Genomic DNA, 18,407 nt, shown 5'->3' with positions numbered 1-18,407 from the left:
GTTCTGACTGCAGAATTACTGTTTGTGGATGAAACACAGAACTTCCTTGTGCACCTGCTTATAATGTAAACATCTCAAGTTGCAATCTGAGTTACAGCAGGGCTGAGGTCTGGATCCAACGTGCCCTACAATGGCAGTCCATGGAGACCCCACACAGGCACGCAGTGGCTTCCACTGTTCGTACACAGTTGTGATGCTTCGCCATGAATGAAGGCATGCCATTTCCCTTAGGTGAGCCTGCTCCCAGGGCACAGCAGCCAGCCAGAGCCAGAGCCAGAGCCTTGTTTCAGAGATTCAAAGTCATTTAGGTTGGAAGGGACCCCTAAAGGCCACCTGGTCCCATTCCCTGTAGTGAACAGGAGCATCTGCAGGTCTATCAGGTGCTAAGAGCCCCTCCAGCCTGACCTTGGCTGTATCCAGGGATGGGGCATCCACTGCCTCTCTGGGCAACCTGTGTCAGTGCTTCATCACCCTCAGTGTAAAACACTTCTCCCTCGTATCCAATCTAAATCTCCCCTCTTTTAGTGTGAAACCATTTCCCCTTGTCTTGTCACAGCAGACCCTACTAAAAAGTCTCTCCCTTTCTTTCTTGCAGCCCCTCCTTTAGATACTGAAAGGCCACTCTCAAGTCATCCCAGAGCCTTCTCTTCTCCAGGCTGCACAGCCCCAGCTTTCTCTGTCCTCGTAGGGAGGTGTTCTATCCCTCAGATCATGTTTGTGGCACTCCTCTGGTTGTTGCCATGCTTCTGCTGATGCAGCCCAGGATATGGTTGGCCTTCTGGGCTGTGAAGGCACACTGCTGGCTCATATCCAGCTGCCATCCACCAGTGCCCCCAGGTCCTTGTGGCAGATCTGTTCTCCATCGCTGAATCCGTCAGCTTGTACTGATAGCAGAGGTTGCCACAACCCAAGTGTCTGACCTTGCACATGGCTTTGTTGAACCTCATGCCTAGTCACCCCTTGCCAAGTTCATCCTCTGCTAATGGGCTTGTATGTCAACAGATAAACGTCACCATTTGCAAGGCACACTAAGCCCTTGGGAAAGGAGATTCATTCTGCAGAGAGGAAAAATTTGGCAATGCAGCTGCACAAGTCATAGAGCAATGCGTATAGTGACTCATTATTTATCAACAAAGAAAGAACCATGAGCAGGATGTAATGGTCTGGGGACGGGCTGATGTCACAGCAAGGAGTGGGAAAACGGCAAAGACAATTAGAGTATTATGACTATCTTTAACCACATGATACAATCAGACCCTTCATTACTATTATTAGTCACTATGGTTCTGTAACTCTACAAACCCACTCCATCCGTGTGCGAGGTTGTGAAAAATTTATGTTAGCAGATCATTAATTTTTCTTACAAATTCCTTCTCATTTAGTTTTTCTAAGAGATGTCTAAACTGGGCAAAGTAGTTTTGAAAGAAAAGCTCTGAAGTTATCCCTGCGGGAGCAAAAATGCAGTATTGCCAACACAGTCTATTCAAAAGAATGAATCAGACTCCTAGAGAAAGGAGGAGTAGTTCAAAACAGGACTAAATGGAAAAAGAAAAATCATTTGCTTTATAGTTGCTTCTGCTGCTTTGACGTAGTTAGGGTTTACATTTTCAACCTTTTCTTTGCAGCTGGAAACTTGATCTTTTAATGGAAAGTGAGAATGGCTGGAATCCCAGAGTCTGGGCTGCCAGGAAAGCTCTTGCCCCCTTCCACCCAAGATTTGGCATTGGTGGAGGTGCAGGCAGATCCAGAAGTGACAGGGACAGCCCATACCTGAGAAATGTTCAAGTAGCTATCATTGCAGATTTGTCATCTCTGTAGGTTGTTTCCAAACAGTTATGTGGCTGATACACACACAGAAACTGGAAAACCATAACTCCTGTGAAAAAGCAACCCCTAAAAGACTATCAGTTCATAGTGCTATAATTGTGATGGAAACGAAGCACAAAATCTCAGCCTCCTTATCCAGCGAGCTGGAAATCAGCAACACCTTATGCTTTGCAGCATTGGCACAGCTTGTCAATACTGCACACTTCTCCCTGGTAGATTGCCCAAATGACATCTCCCATATGAAGATAAATCACAGGTGCAATCCTGTGGGAGCTCTCAGAATTCACAGTGGGAGAGAGCCCAATGTCCTTTCCTGTTCTTCATTCCTGATGGGACTGGCATGTTTTCCTACCCTCTCCTTTTGGTTATCACTGCCTGACATAATATCTGCGAAGATTAAGCCATTTTTATTAACTTCTGGGGCCATGTATGACATCTCCTCTAAGCTTTCATCTCAGCAATCCATCAGCACACCCCTTCATCACATTCTCTTTACCCTCAGTTTCATAAGCAACTGTCAGTGAAATCTGTTCACCATGCCTTTTCCACAGGTCACCCATATGGCCCCTGTTACATTTGTTATGTCTGCCCTGGGCAGAAGTTGTTGTTTTGCTGTGAGGCTTTGAGCCTGCGTCATTTCAGCCTGGGAAATGCGCTGTGCCAGGTATGCCTAGAAAGCTGAGGACAGTCTTGGTGCAACAAAGCATAGGGGCTGGTGCTGCTTTCAACACGTTCTGCCCTAAATAAGTCTTCAGTTCCTCCAGCGTGACTCTTGCCATCAGCAGTGTGTAGCGATGAGTTATCTCACCCCTGTAAATTCAACACATGGTAGCATATCCCCAAACCATCTCACCACCTGCTGCAATGGACACGAGCTGGGGGGCAGAAGCACAGCTTCTTGCCTCCTTCTGAATATAATGGCCTCTTGGTGCTACTCAGGTAATTACAGCTGCATGTTTATTTGTAAGCTTCTTTATTGTCCCTAGTATTCCCCACAGACAAGAACCAAGGAAAACATCAATTTTCTGAAAGCATTCTGGATTAAGCTGGCCACTGGTGATGTAATGTGGGCATCCCCAAAGTGTATAGTGTGTACCCATAACCAAAATAGGGTCACCTCTTGCTTCCAGAGAAATTTCTCTAGCAGTATTAGGAAAGAGACTGTAGGTAAGAAAATGTGCATTGAAATGCTCCCCTCCATGAATACAGGGAAGTATTTTTGAGGTATTACTATCAAAAGTATTTTGTTAAAATGCTTCTCTAAGAATACTCAACGTCTGCTGCCAGCAGAGAAATACATATTCTCAGTGTCGATGTTTCTTGCAATAGCTTTGAATCTGTGATGAGCATGATATTTTCACCCAACAGGTTGTTGTACCACTTATCCACACGGAATAGATAAAAGGGCTTTGTGTGGTGAAGAGAGGCAGAGCTATGTTATTTGAGAAGAATGCTGGCCACTTTTGAACATGCTCTGTAAGACGACATTGTGTTCGTTTTCCACTCATCCTTAAATGGTGTTTGAAATTACAGTAAGTATACTAAAGTTAATACTAGAGATAAAAATATATCAAAGGACTCACATTAATTGATTGTCAAAATATCTAATTTCACTCCTCTATACCTGTCTTGTTCAACATCTTTATCAATGACCAGTATGAAGGGAAAGAATACACCTCAGCAAGTCTGATGATACAAAGCTGGGAGGAGTAGCTGACACAGCAGAAGGCTGTGCTGCCATTCTGTGGGACCCAGCCAGCCTGGAGAATTGGGCAGAGAGGAATCTGATGAGATTCAACAAGGACAAGAGCAGAGTCCTACAACTGGGGAGGTATTACCACATGCATCAGTACAGCTTAGGGGCTGACTTGCTTGAAAGAAGCTCTGCAGAGAAGGACCTGGGTGTCCTGGTGGACAACAGGTTGGCCGTGGGTCAGCAGTGTGCCTTTGTAGCCATGAAGGCCTGTGGTATCCTGGGGTACATTAAAAAGAACGTGGCCAGGATGTTGAGGAAGCTGATCCTCTCCCTCTACTCTGTTCTGCTGAGGCCAGATCTGGGGTACTGTGTCCAGCTCTGGGCTCCCCAGTTCAAGAGAGAATGAGAACTGCTGGAGTGAGTCCAGCAGAGGGCCACAAAGATGCTTTTGAGCCTGGGGCATTTTGCTTACAAGGAAAGGCTGTGACCTGGGGCTGTCCCCCTCAAGGGGGATCTAATAAATGCTTATAAATATCTAAAAGGGCAGGAGTCAACCAGATGGTGCCAGGCTCTTTCTGGTTGTGCCCAGTGACTCACCAAAGGGCAACAGGCACAAATTGGAACATAGGATGTTTCATATGAACATGAGGAAAAAAATTGAGGATGCAGAACACTAGAACAGGCTGCCCAAAGAGGTTGTGGAGCTTTCTTCTCTGGAGATACTTAAAATCCACCTGAATGCTTTCCTATGCAACCTACCCTAGGGAAACTGCTTTAGCAGGGTTGGATGCGATGATCTCCAGAGGTCTCTTCCAACCCCTATGATTCTGTGATTTTATTTTATTTTTCTTTTACAGCAGCCAGACACCCAGCTGATCAAAGCTGATATGGTTGGAGCAAACTTTTTTGCCATAGCTGCATAGCATGACCAGAAGCAATCTATGCTGTCCTGTGGCCCTACTACATTTTCAATCATCTCTGTTTTCCCTTTTAGTAAGTGGAATGCTTCTGACACTACTAAATGCTCCAGCTAACCTGATGAAGTGAAGTCTGCTTCCTTCTGGTCAACGCAGATGTCTTGCAATCTCTTTAGGATCCCCTCCTGTTTGTAAGTGTCCCTCCAAACTCAACCTGTCCATTCACACATTCTCCAAAACCAGATAACAATTCTTCCTACCTAATGGCATATGAATTGGACACTCAGAGCTCGCTGTCTTGTCTGCAAATGGCCCTTGGGTGTGCTCACTGTCAGAACAGCAAGGAAAACATCACTAATAGTGAGACTTATCAAAGGCACAACGGAGCTTCCTCCTCGTATTTGATTCCTGAGATGAAAATTGGATATAAAAAAAAGTGGTAGGCATAATGTTTTTAGACACTCTATTACCTCTTTATACTCTTTCCCATGAAGTTCTTGTGGAAAATGTAGGTCTTTAGGCACTCAAAGTGCTTTGCAGCCAACAGGAGGAAAACAGCCTTTGCTGAGCTGCATTTTCTATAGCATTTGCATAAAAATACAGTTCAGTTCTCTGTATACTCTGCAAAAATCTGACTCTTTTTTCCCCATTCAGTTGGAAACAGTCCATGTTGCCATATGTAGCCATTTCATCTTTCCTATTTCCTTTCTTATAAAACACAATCCTTGATGCCAGCTTTCTTTATGGTTTTGCCATTCACAGGAAAGTAAAAAATAGCAATACTATTCCTGAAGAAATAACAACACAAAATAACTTTGCTAAGGATCCAGAACAGTGGCTTACAAAGCAAAAATTCATCCAAACCAACCCTTTACACTTCTCCATTGCAAAAAATAAAGTTCAAACTGTGTGTTTTCGTAGACACTGCTGGTCTAGAAGTGAGCTCTTAAAATTTAAGCAATAGCAGATCTTCCCAGTGCCTCACAAATTGGACATTTATGACAAATGGTTGATAGGCAGTCGTTTAACGAACCTTTGTCCTATTTCTGCATTTAATGGGATACATGATACTGAAAACATGCACAACAACAACAGGCTTCTGGATACAAAGCAGAATATCTGCAAACATTTGCTATCATGTAGCATAAAGCCATTCCCCTCACTGCTCACACTGACTTCATCCACACAGATGTGGACCATCAGCTCTATCAAACTCACAGGAATAATAAACTCAGCCCTTTTAGTTCATGGTTACTCAGTCATATATTCATTATAATTCTACAAAGAGATTTCTATTTAAGGCAGAGTTGTTTTGTGTTGTTTTTTTTGTTTTGTTTTGTTTTTTGTGTGTGTTTTGTTTTGTTTTGTTTTTCCAGGAGAATGCTATGGTACCATCACAGGATTTCAAGGTGCTTAGATGCAAATCAAATAAAACCAAAAGCCATGTTACCTGGCTTGGCACATCTAATTGTGCCCACTGCTATACAGGCAGCACCAGGTCCATTCCCCATCAGTCCTTGTGCCCTGTTTGTGCCAACAATTAGTCATCTAAGCTTTAAAAGCATCCAACCTTTTGCTTCCTCACTTTGACCACACTGCGACATCAGAGAGCACAGCTCAGATGAAGACTCGTGTGTGACTCATTTCCTTAAAACACTTTTTCTCCATTTCACATGTAGGGACTTGTTGAGGAACAGAAAAAAAAAAAGGGGCTAAGGCAGAGAATGGAACTTTGGAAGGGAAGTTGTATGTCAAAAGTATTAAACAAATCCTGGCTCACTAATACCGTCATACCATCCTTTTCTGCCTCAACACTTGTCAGTCATTTCCCTGTTCTCTTGCTGACTTCAGAACCCAGCAGGCTCTCCTGCAGCTGACTACTGGGAACAATCCCACCCCAGATGAACAGCACTATTGATCTTAGCAAAGGTGACCCCATCAAATGATTGGCTTAGGCCAAGGACCTGGCACATGATGCTTTGAGGGCAGAGCTGCCACGGACCTGTCCTGCATCCAAAGAGACCTAGCATTTAAGTCAGTTATGCAATATTCAAAGCTACAAGCCATGACCAACTGTTTCTGCTGCTTTCCTTTTCTTTCCATTGGACTAGGCTATTTTTAATGTCTGAGAGAGGATTCAAGTCAATTGAGGAAAGAGGAGAAAGAAAAAACAACCACTTCTGTGTATATTTGTACAACAAACAATTTTTCTTTTTTTTCCCCTCCTGGTTTATTTTTACATGTGATGTGTATCCTGCATGGGACTTTTCTTCCAAGTTTTTTTGGTTTTTCTCCTTCAAAAGAAGCCAATGAAAAAATCCTCATCGTTGTGGCTGATAGCTGCCAAGCTGGAGACAAGATAAAAGCCAGAAGGGGTGATACAACTCTGAATACACACACAGGAGTGCTGCTCCCCAGAGCTGGGCTAGTGTGCAGAGCAGGGTGCTGGCCAGCAGCCCTCTGCCATTCAGCCATAGCTCTACCTTTGACTCTGTACTGCTATCTTCCTCTACAGAACAAAACATTTTAATAATATCGTAATTAATTTTTAACATTACATTTATTAACATTTTATTTAGCCAGTTTTATTTAGCTGGCAAAAAAAAGGCCAAGTGTCATCACTCTAAAGTAGAAGCCATACATTCATTTTTCAAGCACAGGAGACCAAGACCCAAAGTAACACTGGACACAAGCTCCTTAAACACATTCTTAGATGACATTTTAAGCATCATTTAAAGCACAGGAAGAGAATAATAATTTTAAAAAAGGAACTGTTTAAAGTCAGCTACACAAAGGTAAGATCTGTTCGGATAAGTGTAAACGTGACTGCAGAATGTTCTTTGGTCTTCCTTCTATCTAAATATGAAAAATTATTTTTAATTGATTCTTGAAGCACTTTTGAAGTTCAATAAATGCTTCAGAAATCAGTTGGGAGTCCACAAATGTTAATAGTATTTAGCTCATTTCAATAAAAATGGCCTCATTAACATGCCAGCTGCTGAAATGTGTGATACCAACTGTGTCCTTCTGCTGGCCTGCAGGGAAGCATTCCCACTCACCACTCAGTTGTGTTCTAAAATAAATTATTTAGGAAACATCCCTATTTTATTGTATGCCTCCACTCAGACTACAGTTACTTCAGCAATGTCCCATCCCCCAAATATCTGTAAAAGCTCCTTTGAACAAAGTGAGCTTGGCCTGTGTTTCCTCATGGATTTTTTTTTTTTCATAGATCATAGAATTGTTTGAGTTGGAAGGGACCCCTAAAGGCCATCTGGTCCAACCCCCTGCACTGAACAGGGACACCTACAGCCCCATCAGGTGCTCAGAGCCCCTCCTGCCTGACCTGGGCTGTCTCCAGGGGTGGAGCATCCACTGCTTTTCTGGGCAACCTGTGCCAGTGCCTTAAAAGCCTTCTAAAACACTTCTTCCTTATGTCCAATGTAAATCTTCCTTCTTTTAGTGTGAAACGATTTCCCCTCATCCTATCACAGCAGACCCTGCTAAAGAGTCTGTCCTCTTCCTTCTTACAGCTCCCCTTTAGATACTGAAAGGTCTCCCTGTAGCCTTCTCTTATCCAGACTGTACAGTCCCAGCTCTTTCAGCCTGTTGTCATATTCTTTCTCTGTAGTCAAGTAGAAACTCATCCACCTTTTCATGTATCTGCATGGGAGGAGACAGGTGAGCTCTACTCCTTTTTGGGCGCAAGATGCTCTTCATTATGACTCTGCTCCATTGAAATAAATAACCTTTGCTGAGCTCTTCCACTGCCAAGCTGGACTACTTGTAAGACCCTGACCCACAGCTCAAAAATCTGAGTGGCATCACTGCCTCCAGAGACGTGGCTGGCTGACACAGAGGATACCCTGCACTTTGGCTCTATAAGCACTTTCTGTAACAGTGCTCCAAGGACATGGTAACCACGTATAAAATTGCCGTCATTAGATTGCAATGCTAGTACAGTGTTAGTATCTCCAGAGAAAATATGATCCTTTGTTTGATGAAGTAGGATGTTAAGACGAGATAGGAAGAGAAGGAATGGCCTCAAGTTGTACCAGGGGAGGTTCAGGTTGGAAATTAGGAAAAAATTTTCCAAAAGAGTGGTGAGGCATTGGAATAGACTGCCCAGGGAGGTGCTGGACTCACAGTCTCTGGAGGTGTCAAAGCAATGTGGACATGGGGTACTTAGGGACATGGTTTAGTGGGCGACATTGGTAGTAGGTGGATGGTTGGACTAGATGATCTTAGAAATCTTTTCCAACCTCTGTGATTTTATAATTCTAAATACCATCCAGGCCAATGAGATGGGCAAAATTTAAATCAAAAGTGTTGCCAACAGGTGGTAATGCCAAAAAAAATCCTACTTTAATATACAGTTCTAGCACAGGTTAATTTTTCATGCATACATCTAAGCTCAAGACCAACAGCACACACTGGCCTTTAAGAGTCATGTTTTGTTACCAGGATACAGTGTGTGCTTCCCATTCATTGTCTATATTTTTGAGCCATTGTGGAGGTGGGGCCACAGGAGGCCTTTCCAGTCCCAGGACAGGCAGGGACACACCGGGTGATCCATGCCACTCTGCGGGCGGCCTCAACAGCAAAATCACTGTTTTAGGGTCAACCCTTCCCATGAAGATCATTGCTGTTGAAATCACTCCGTCACCTCTCAGAAAGCCTCAATGGTATCCTAGACAATACATACCACAGCCCACCAGCAGCCACACACAGAATTATAGAATCATCAAGGTTGGAAAGACCAATAGGATCAGCTAGTCCAACCATCAGCCTATCCCCACCGTCCCACTAAGCCATGTCCCTCAGTGCCACACCTACACAGTCCTTGAACACCTCCACAGATGTTGACTCCACCACCTCCCTGGGCAGCCTGTGCCAATATCCGACATCTAGCTGGCAGTCTAAATGAGCAGGCAGCTGCCTTCTCCTTCCCCTCCCTCCTCTGTTTTATTTTGGGTCAAACGTACTTCGCTGCAAAGGTCAGAGTGTGGCAGCACAGGCGCAGCTGAGGCCATCCCAAAGGGAGGAGGTAGCACACAGAGCTTTTGAAGAGATGATGAGAGAGTGGTGTAATTAGGGCTTTTTCTTTTTTTTTCTTCCCCAGTTTTTCTGTCAAATTTGCATTTTAAATTACTTCTTGCTATAATTGTTTCATCTTTCTTTTCACTAGGACTTCTATAACGTTTGTTATTATTTCCCAAGGATTTTTAGAAATAGTAAAGGACTACAATACAAAAAGAAAGCAAAACAAACAAAAAAATAGTTTTATATCAGTATGCCTTTTTCCCTAAAATATTCCTTTGAGATTAACTATTAGGAAGGGAAAAAAGAGAAGTCAGCAAAGAGAAGGTGACACTGACAGGGATTTTGCCGTGAGGAGAGGCCTGTAGGTTCTGACTCACCACCCCAACCACTGCACGAGGAGCAGTGAAGCTTTCATCCCCACAGGGGGGAAATCCCAATTACTCATCTCTTTCCCCCGGGGCTCATGGCTGGGCCCCAGCTCTAAACCCAATTATCCCCAGGCCCAGTGAGCAAAGACACCTTGACAGCTCTGCTGTCAGGAGAGATTAGCTTGCTGTGGAATGGCTCCAGGAGCCTGTTGTCCCCCTGGCTCCAGTTGCAAAAAGTCAGGCAGCACCGTGGTGGCTGAGGTTCTGTGCCCAGTGGGGCTGTGGTGGTGCTGAGCATCCACAGCACACAACAGGAGGGACAGCAGCGGTGAGAAGATCTCCTCAGCTGCCTTGATAAACTAGAAAAGCACATCTGGATCTCTCCAGCAAACAGGGAAGAAAAACTATTCAAAAGGAAGATGCACTCAAATCTACAATAAAATAACACTGCCACTGTTGTCAAGCACCTGAATGGTGATGTGGAGGTTGCAGGAGTCTCTGTTAGACTTAATTCTGCTGAGCACTGCTTGAGTACATGGTGCAGCTCACGTTGCCACCACATGCCCTGACTGCCAACAGCTTGAAAGAATCTCAGAGGTCCTAACCACCGTGGGCCTAATGAGCGAGCTTCTGCGAACTGCAAAATCTGAGTGGTGAAAAGGATGGAGACTTTGTGCTTGACAGTCACCTCTGATATATCACATTGATTTTCGTCTTAGTACCCTCATCTGGATGCTAATGCTAGGTGATTGCATTGGTATACAAAACCAAATGCAAGCAGCTTTAAGTAAGAGGGCACCAACTTATGCCCCATCAGGAAAGCATTGTGTGGATTGATTGAAATAGCCATCCCAAATTTGATCCCCGTTAAGCTGATGTCAATTGAAAGCATCTCCAGTAAAAAACAAATAGACCAGTGTCTGGGGGTTTCTGGGACTGTTACTGCCCAGCACATCTCCTCCCACAGCTGTGCCTCTGCAGTGACCAAGCCTGGCTGAACACGTCCATTCCAGCCAGCACAAGACTGCCTAAGATGTTTCAGCAAGCTGCTGCGTGCTGTTTGCAGCTTAGTTTGTGGGATTTTTCTTAAACAATCTTATCAGTTTTATATGCACCGTGTTCCTGGCAGAGGGGGAGGGAAGAAAGACAGGGGTTTTCCCTCCCTCTACACAGCAGTTTCACTATTTTTAGGTGTTGTTGTTTAAACAAACAAAGTCTTTTAAGGCAAGAAAAAGAAGAAATAGCTCAGTAAACCAGTGCTTTATTTTATGGCACTGGCAGCATGAGGCTTAAAACGATGTCCTTAGGATACTATTAATTAACAATCCAGCTCCTCAGGCTTCACTGAAGTGGGATGACACTTGGCAGAACAGAGAAGCTCCAGATGGAGAAAATCTTCTGCATCAGATAAGACCTTGAGTGACAAGTCCTTGTCACTCACATTTAGGGCCAAAGACTAAGCCACTTGTTATATTGCAAAAAGCTAAAAATACCCTAAATGCAACCCTTTTTCTCCTTAAAGCTACCTGTTGCATCAGATATACTCTGAATCCAACTATCTACTGATTTTAGCATAGAAAGCACTTTAATTGAAAGGAAAAAGTACCAGCATAGAAAAATAAGGATGAACTGCAGCCACAGCCCAGCTTCAAACACATCCTCTTAAAAGTTGAACAAACCCAGCAGAGAGTCTGCAAGCTGGGTGAAATTTTAAACTGATCAACTTTTTCTCCTGCAAAAACTGTGATTTATTCCCTATTCTAAGTTCCCTTGAGAAGTGAGCTCTTGTGGGTTTGATGCCAAGTACACAGTACTAATAATATCAAACCAGAAGCCACAGAAAAGACATCAGAGCTCTCTACAAAGTCCCCAGCTCACTGGGCTGGAGGACTCCAAGCCAGCACCTGTAAGGCTTCTTGAAGCAGAGAAAGTTAATTGTAAGATCTGTGCAAAATAACTGCTTTCAGCAAATTAAAATGAAGGACGTACAACAGAAATATACAGTGTGCCCATCAGTTCATCACAGCAAACCTGAACAAGAAGGGCAGCCTTCTGACACTGCCTTGACCAGTGCTTTAGTACTGCAGGGATGCATACACCTTTGGCCTCCCCCACTGGTCCCATAGCCCTAGGCATTCTCAGTGCCCACGCTTAAGCTCACCTTAAGCTCACAAACAAATACATTTAAAGGAGCAAGAACTTCCCAGAACTCATTCCAGAACATCTTCCTGGCTTGCTCATCCTCATGGTGGGAGACCACAGCTCATGTTCCCTCTTGTAACTCTGGAGATAGGAAGCCAGCTGTTAGCCCAAGATGTAAATCATTGGCCACAAGGCTACCTAGCCTGCTTCCTCTCCTGAGGGATGTCCAACACTCAGCCAGCCTTAAAATCCCTGTTCACATCTTTCTGCTCACAGTTGCCCCTGCTCTCACCATCACCATTTAGTTAGGCTGCAGCGATGACTTACACTCTTTCCTCAAAGTTATGCAGTTTGCTATGTTATTGGAGTGGCCTTTTATTAACTGATAAAGATTAAGCACTTCATTTTGCCTTTCTAAATCTATACTCTGTATCTTCTCATGGTTTTAAAATGCCTGCTAGGATTAAACTTAAGACTTTTGTCCATTGGGTCCATTAAAGCTGCTGCAATTTGAATCTGTGCTTTTTGATAAGACAAGAGGATACCGCATAAATCACCACAGTTTATTATTTTTAAACAGCCCCCTCATCCTCACAAAGGAAAGGATAATTTGAATTTTAGATTTTAAATGCCGATCTCACTTGTGTCTCCTTGTACTGCAGATAGTGATGTTACCCTTACTGCCTAATTAAGGAAGAGATGGATTAAGCAGTAGATTTATCACCTACCTTGGAAATTACCATAGCCATTATTATAACAGTAATGTCTACATCCTGCAGGATCTGAAAGTATGTAGCCAGCTAAATAAACCCTTCTTCCTTTGCACATGCATAACAGCAGTAGCATCTGGAACATCTCCAGGCTAAAATGCAGACCTGGATTCAGCCTAATGCACATCTGTGTTAGATGTAATGTGAGCAGCCCTCCTTCCTGCAAGCTGTGATGGTGTAATGCAGAGGCTTAAGAGTGTATGAAAACAAAATGGAACAACAGTATACTCCACACCCAAATAATTTATATGTATAGCACTTATCTATAGGAGCATAATTTTAGGAACCCAAATCTACTGCTAAGTTATTAAATACCTCCTGCAGATGTTGCTGAAGCACTATGTGCATCTTTTTAATAGCTTATAGCTCCACAGGAGCCTTCATCTCTGCTTCTGGAGAGAGCAGTGATAGAGCAGACCATTTTGGTGCCTTACATGCACCAAAACCCAAGTAGTGTGTAAAACAGTAATGGCAGGTAAGTGCTTCTGTGTCCCAAGGTTCTGGATAGGACAGCCCTGCAGAAGCAGCTCTTGTACAGAGGGGAGTTCTGGGAGGGCTTCCTACTGACCTTATTACTTCTCATCCTTCAGGCAAGGAAATACATCTTTGCCTGCTGCTCTGCAAAATCTGAATTGCTGATCCATTTCCAAGGATCCTTGCAGTAACTCCTCAAGTCAGCACCTGCAGCTACTTTTACAAACCTCCATAGAACTGGTTAAGACAGACAAGGTCTCTGGGGCACAGGCAGCCCTTGCTCAGCCAGGCTGTCCTCAGGGTGCACTGAGAGGACTTCATTAGGAGTGCAATGCACCAAACCTGTTCACTGCACCTGGAGGATGGATGTTTAAGAGGGAGAGAAGAATACAAACCTTACATTTAATGCTCTAAAAGTTGATGAATGTAGAAGAGAAGTGGGTTTTTAGCAGGGCATGGGATTGAATGCACCCTCAGTAAGCTTTCAGATGACACCAATCTGTGTGCAGTTCACACGCCTGAGGGACAAGGTGCCATCCAGAAACACCTATACAGGTTCAAGCAGTGGGTTCAAATGAAACTTGTGTGGCTCAGCAAAGCCAAGTGCAAGGTTTGGACCTGGATTGTGGCAACCCTTGCTATGAGTACAAGCTGGGGGATGTAAGGATGAAGCACAGCCCTGCCAAAAAGGACTTGAGGGTACTGGTTGATGGTAAGCTGGATGTTAACCATCAGTGTGCACTTGCTCAGAAAGCCAACAGTGACCCAGGTTGCAAAAACAGAACCGTGGCCAGCAGGTCAGCGAGGTGATCTTGCCCCTCCACTCTGCCCTGTGAGACCTCACCTGGAGCACTGTGTCCAGATATGGAGTTCTGTGAAGGAGAGTCATAGACCTGTTGGAGTGCATCCAGAGGAGGGCCACAAAAATGATCCAAGAGATGGAACACCTCCCTACAAGGACAGGCTGAGAGAGCTGGGGCTGTGCAGCCTGGAGAAGAGAAGGCTCTGGGGAGACCTGAGAGGAGGCCTTTCAGTATCTAAAGGGGGGCTGTAAGAAAGAAAGGGACAGACTTTTTAGCAGGGTCTGCTGTGACAGGACAAGGGGAAATGGTTTCACACTTAAAGAGGTGAGATTTAGTTTGGGCATAAGGAAGAAGTGTTTTAGAAGGTTGGTGAGGCACTGGCACAGGTTGCCCAGACAGGTGGCGGATGCCCTATCCCTGGAGACAGCACAGGTCAGGCTGGAGGGGCTCTGAGCTCCTGATGGAGCTGTAGGTGCTTTTAAAAGTCATGGGAAGTAAAGAAGAAAGCATCTCCAACGCAGGCCCTGCAATGGGGATTGCTGTTTGTGCACTTCACAAAACACACCCTTGCTAGGGCTGATGGAAACAATATGGTGAGTGCATTGCAGCAGCGAGGTCAGAGTGTGGCTCTTCTCTTCCCTTTTGTTTAAAGCATCTACAAAGAGGCTGCTATTTTTTTTTTCTTTTTCCTGCCACAGTTTCAGCTTTCTGAAGAGCTGCAGGACATGGCCAGGGTCAGGGCAGCCACAGCACAGCACCTCTGGGAAGGAGCAATGATCACAGCACGCACCAGGGGCTGCTCTCGAAAGATCTGGGTGCTCTGCTGCGGGGCCATAAAAGTGGTTGCAACAAGTTTGGGATTTTTTAGGGTGGCCTCATCCTAAAAGGAAAAAAACAGTCATATTCTTCCGTACAGCAAAGACAGGATGAGCCCTCACTGCTCCAGAGAGATATTTGTACAGAGAAAACTCAATTTCTAGCATAAAACATCTGCAGTTTTAGTAAGTTTTGTAGCATGCATAGATACCACAACTATAATTATGTTATACCTGACTGAAAAGAGATCAGATCAGGCTGATAAAATGCTTCAACCATACCCCCGGTTAATTTCAGTGCAGCTCAAATTTCCTGCACCAGTCTGCTAATGGAAATGCTGGTAATATTTTGCTGTAGAACACAGCTTGCAGTGGCTCACTGTCACACATAATACCCATAATGTCCCTTTCCATACCAATCTTAGTAGGAGCAGCGAGTTTTCATTGAAGCGTCTGTTCCCTCACACAGAATCCCATAAAATAAAACAAAGGCATCTTGAAAAGACCCCAGCTCTCTTTGATTTGACAGTTCCTCATAAACTTTAATGAGAATGACTCTCACCCAGACTGTAAAACAAGCCAATGTGCTGTGAAGTTTAGTTACTGGGGGCAGCAACACAAGCCACCGAACCTATGAGTGATAATACAGTTGGCCATCAATTAAACTTAGTAGTTAAAAGCAGCACTAAGAACCCCTTTTGACCATTAAGGATATTAGTACTTCCTCATCAGAAAGTCCTACTGACCTTCAGAAAGGGAAAGCATCCTGCAAATGTTCCTGCTGTGGCCAACCCCTATCTTCCACACCCTGGATTAGAGCAGAGCAGTGCCAGTTCCCATTGGCACCTGCTGGACATCACATCCCACATACAGTGACCCATGCCCACCTGTTCTGCTGCCCACGAGAAAGCCCACCTACTGCTGGAGGTACAGATCATCTGCTTCCATCAGGTCAGCTAAAGGAAATGTCTCATGGAAAAGACCATTTCCCTGTGTCCAAAAAAAGGCTTTGGCTGAAGTCCCTGGTAAGATACATCTGTGGTAAGTCTGTCCAGTGGATGCAGAAATTTGCTAAACGTTTCCATCTGCTATAGAGTCTGGCCATCAATTTGTCCTTGTAAATTCCTAAGTGGCATTGATTTTCCAATGTTAAAAAAAGGGAAACAGTGTTTGTGGGGATACTTAAACCCATAAATACCACGCAGCCGTGCATACACACACTCAGAAAAAAAAAGCATGGCACATAGTGCAGAAGCTTGATGTTGCCAATTAGTAAGAGGATTTTAGGAGTGCTCACAAACTCTTCATGAAAATAGCCTTGTAGGCAGGCTGACATCACCCAGATGTTTTTAATTACATAGACTCTGGGAGTAATTTCTTTGCTTATCTGTTACTGCCCTCCAGCACTGGTTCCTGTTGATTAAATCTGCCTCAGAAACAGAATACAACTTTCCTTCTGGACACAAAATGGCTGGAGATCTTCAGTTTCCTGGTTATTGTGTGTTAACACTTCACTGCATTTTCACATACACTAATGATGCAGTGTGACATGAATAAGGGAGATCAAATACAGAGCGTATCACTTCCTTCACCTCATCTTGGGTTCAGGTTCATTTTCTTCTCTGTACTCAAAAATGGCCCTGAATGTGCCCTATCTGCCCATCACTGCATTTGCAAACAAGCAAAAGTGGCTGAACACACAGTATGAAAGCAAAGGCAGCAGCAGAGAGCAGCTCATGGCCCCTGCAGCACCCCAGCTTTTGGGCTTATTAAATTAAGGTCTATTTATTCTTTGTAAATCCCTGGGAGGACATCAAATCAAAGACATCCTCTCAAGAAGTGTTTGAGGTTATTAACTTTCTTTGGCTTCAGTGGAGAGGTGCACAGTGCGCACTGTACAGATGTGGTGTCCAAGCAGCCTAAAGAAAGGCGCTGGGAGCAATGTCTCCTGTCTGCAGGCAGGCCCTCATTGGTGCCCCTTGTTCAACACCTAACACAGGTCATGGTGCTGCCTGTATCTCGACCGCGTCCCAAGAAATCCCTTTCCATACTAACATTATTAGCTTTTATGGACTTCCCTTTACATATTTAAAGTGACTGTAGGTCCACTAATGACTATAATTGTTCCAGACATCCATTAGTTTTGATTTATTAACTTATTCAATTTCCCATATTGTCTTGCCCACTCTACGAGGAATTTACTGTTTTAATATCGTGGGTCAGTACTAATCATACGTAATCATGTAAGTTGTTTAATTAATAACAATTAGCACCTCCCATCAAGAGCTCATTTTCCTGCACGAACACCATTAATGTGATTTTCAGAATAAATCTGCCTGTTCCCTCCCCCGGTGGTCTAGTGCTTCTATGGAAAAGGTGCTTTAAACAGCTTGCCATCTTCCATGATTTTATCAAGTATCTTGTCATATTTGCTTTTCCTGAAGCCTTGGGCACTTCACTGAGTAATATCATGGAAACCTGTGTTCCAGTGTAACAAAAAATACTATATAACAGGAAAAGCCTTTGCAACCATGAACAGCAGTCTCAAAAAAAAATGGAAAGTAGTAAGGACAAAAGAGGTGTAAATATTATGCCCTAATTTCAATGATTTCAAGCTGTCTTCTATTTTTCTAAGCCCACCATTATTTTCTGACATTAGCCGTTGGCATTACTGCAGCATTTAGCAAGGAGTGCACCAGTAGAAGAGTATTAATGGGACAAGGGGAAATGGTTTCAAACTAGAAGAAGGTGGATTTAGCCAGTACATAAGAAAGAAGTGTTGTACAAGGCTGGCGAGGCAGTGGCACAGGTTGCCCAGAGAGGCAGTAGATACCACATCTCTGGAAACTGCCAAGGTCGGGCTGGAGGGGCTCTAAGCACCTGATGGAGCTTTAGGTGTCACTGCAGGGGAGTTAGACCACACATCCCTTCCGACTCAAACAGTTCTATGAGTCTGTGATTCTATTTGTTTATTCTATAAAGATCTCTGCAAGCCCTCTACATCATGGTCAGCACAAAAATAAATAGCAGCATTTAATATTCAAGTTAATTAATGTCTATTTACAATTACTCTTCTCCTAACTTTTTTTTTTTCTTTTTCCTGGAAAGAACTTAAGCCTATCTTCACCAATTAAGCTGGCTTTGCTAACTCCTAACCAAAACTCCACCAAGAATAATTTTCACATGCACTACCATGCTCTCCCACCTACCTCTGCCTGTGGTTCCCCTAGCTGTTTTCTTGTGTACATTTTTAGCAGCAGAAGTGAGGGTACCAGTTATGAAGTCGTGTTGGAGGACGTGTGCTAACCAACTGACACAGAAAGGGACCACTAGAAGAAAGTCCATCAGCAACAAGGAAAGCAAAATCAAAGAAAAAAGACCATGATAACCAAAGTGATTGTTCCTCATCCCACTTCCTACCAACACGTCACTATGAAGAGGACACTCGATAGATGTCACCAGCTCAAGCCACTTGCAAACCACACACTGCTTTTGGTGTTGCGTCAGCACAATGCAGGACTTTCCGCGTGGCCGGCAGAAAGGCTCACAGGC

The sequence above is a fragment of the Lagopus muta genome, chromosome 4 (assembly GCF_023343835.1).
Source record: "Lagopus muta isolate bLagMut1 chromosome 4, bLagMut1 primary, whole genome shotgun sequence".
In the NCBI taxonomy this organism is placed as follows: domain Eukaryota; kingdom Metazoa; phylum Chordata; class Aves; order Galliformes; family Phasianidae; genus Lagopus; species Lagopus muta.
Note: the sequence above shows the minus strand (reverse complement) of the source record.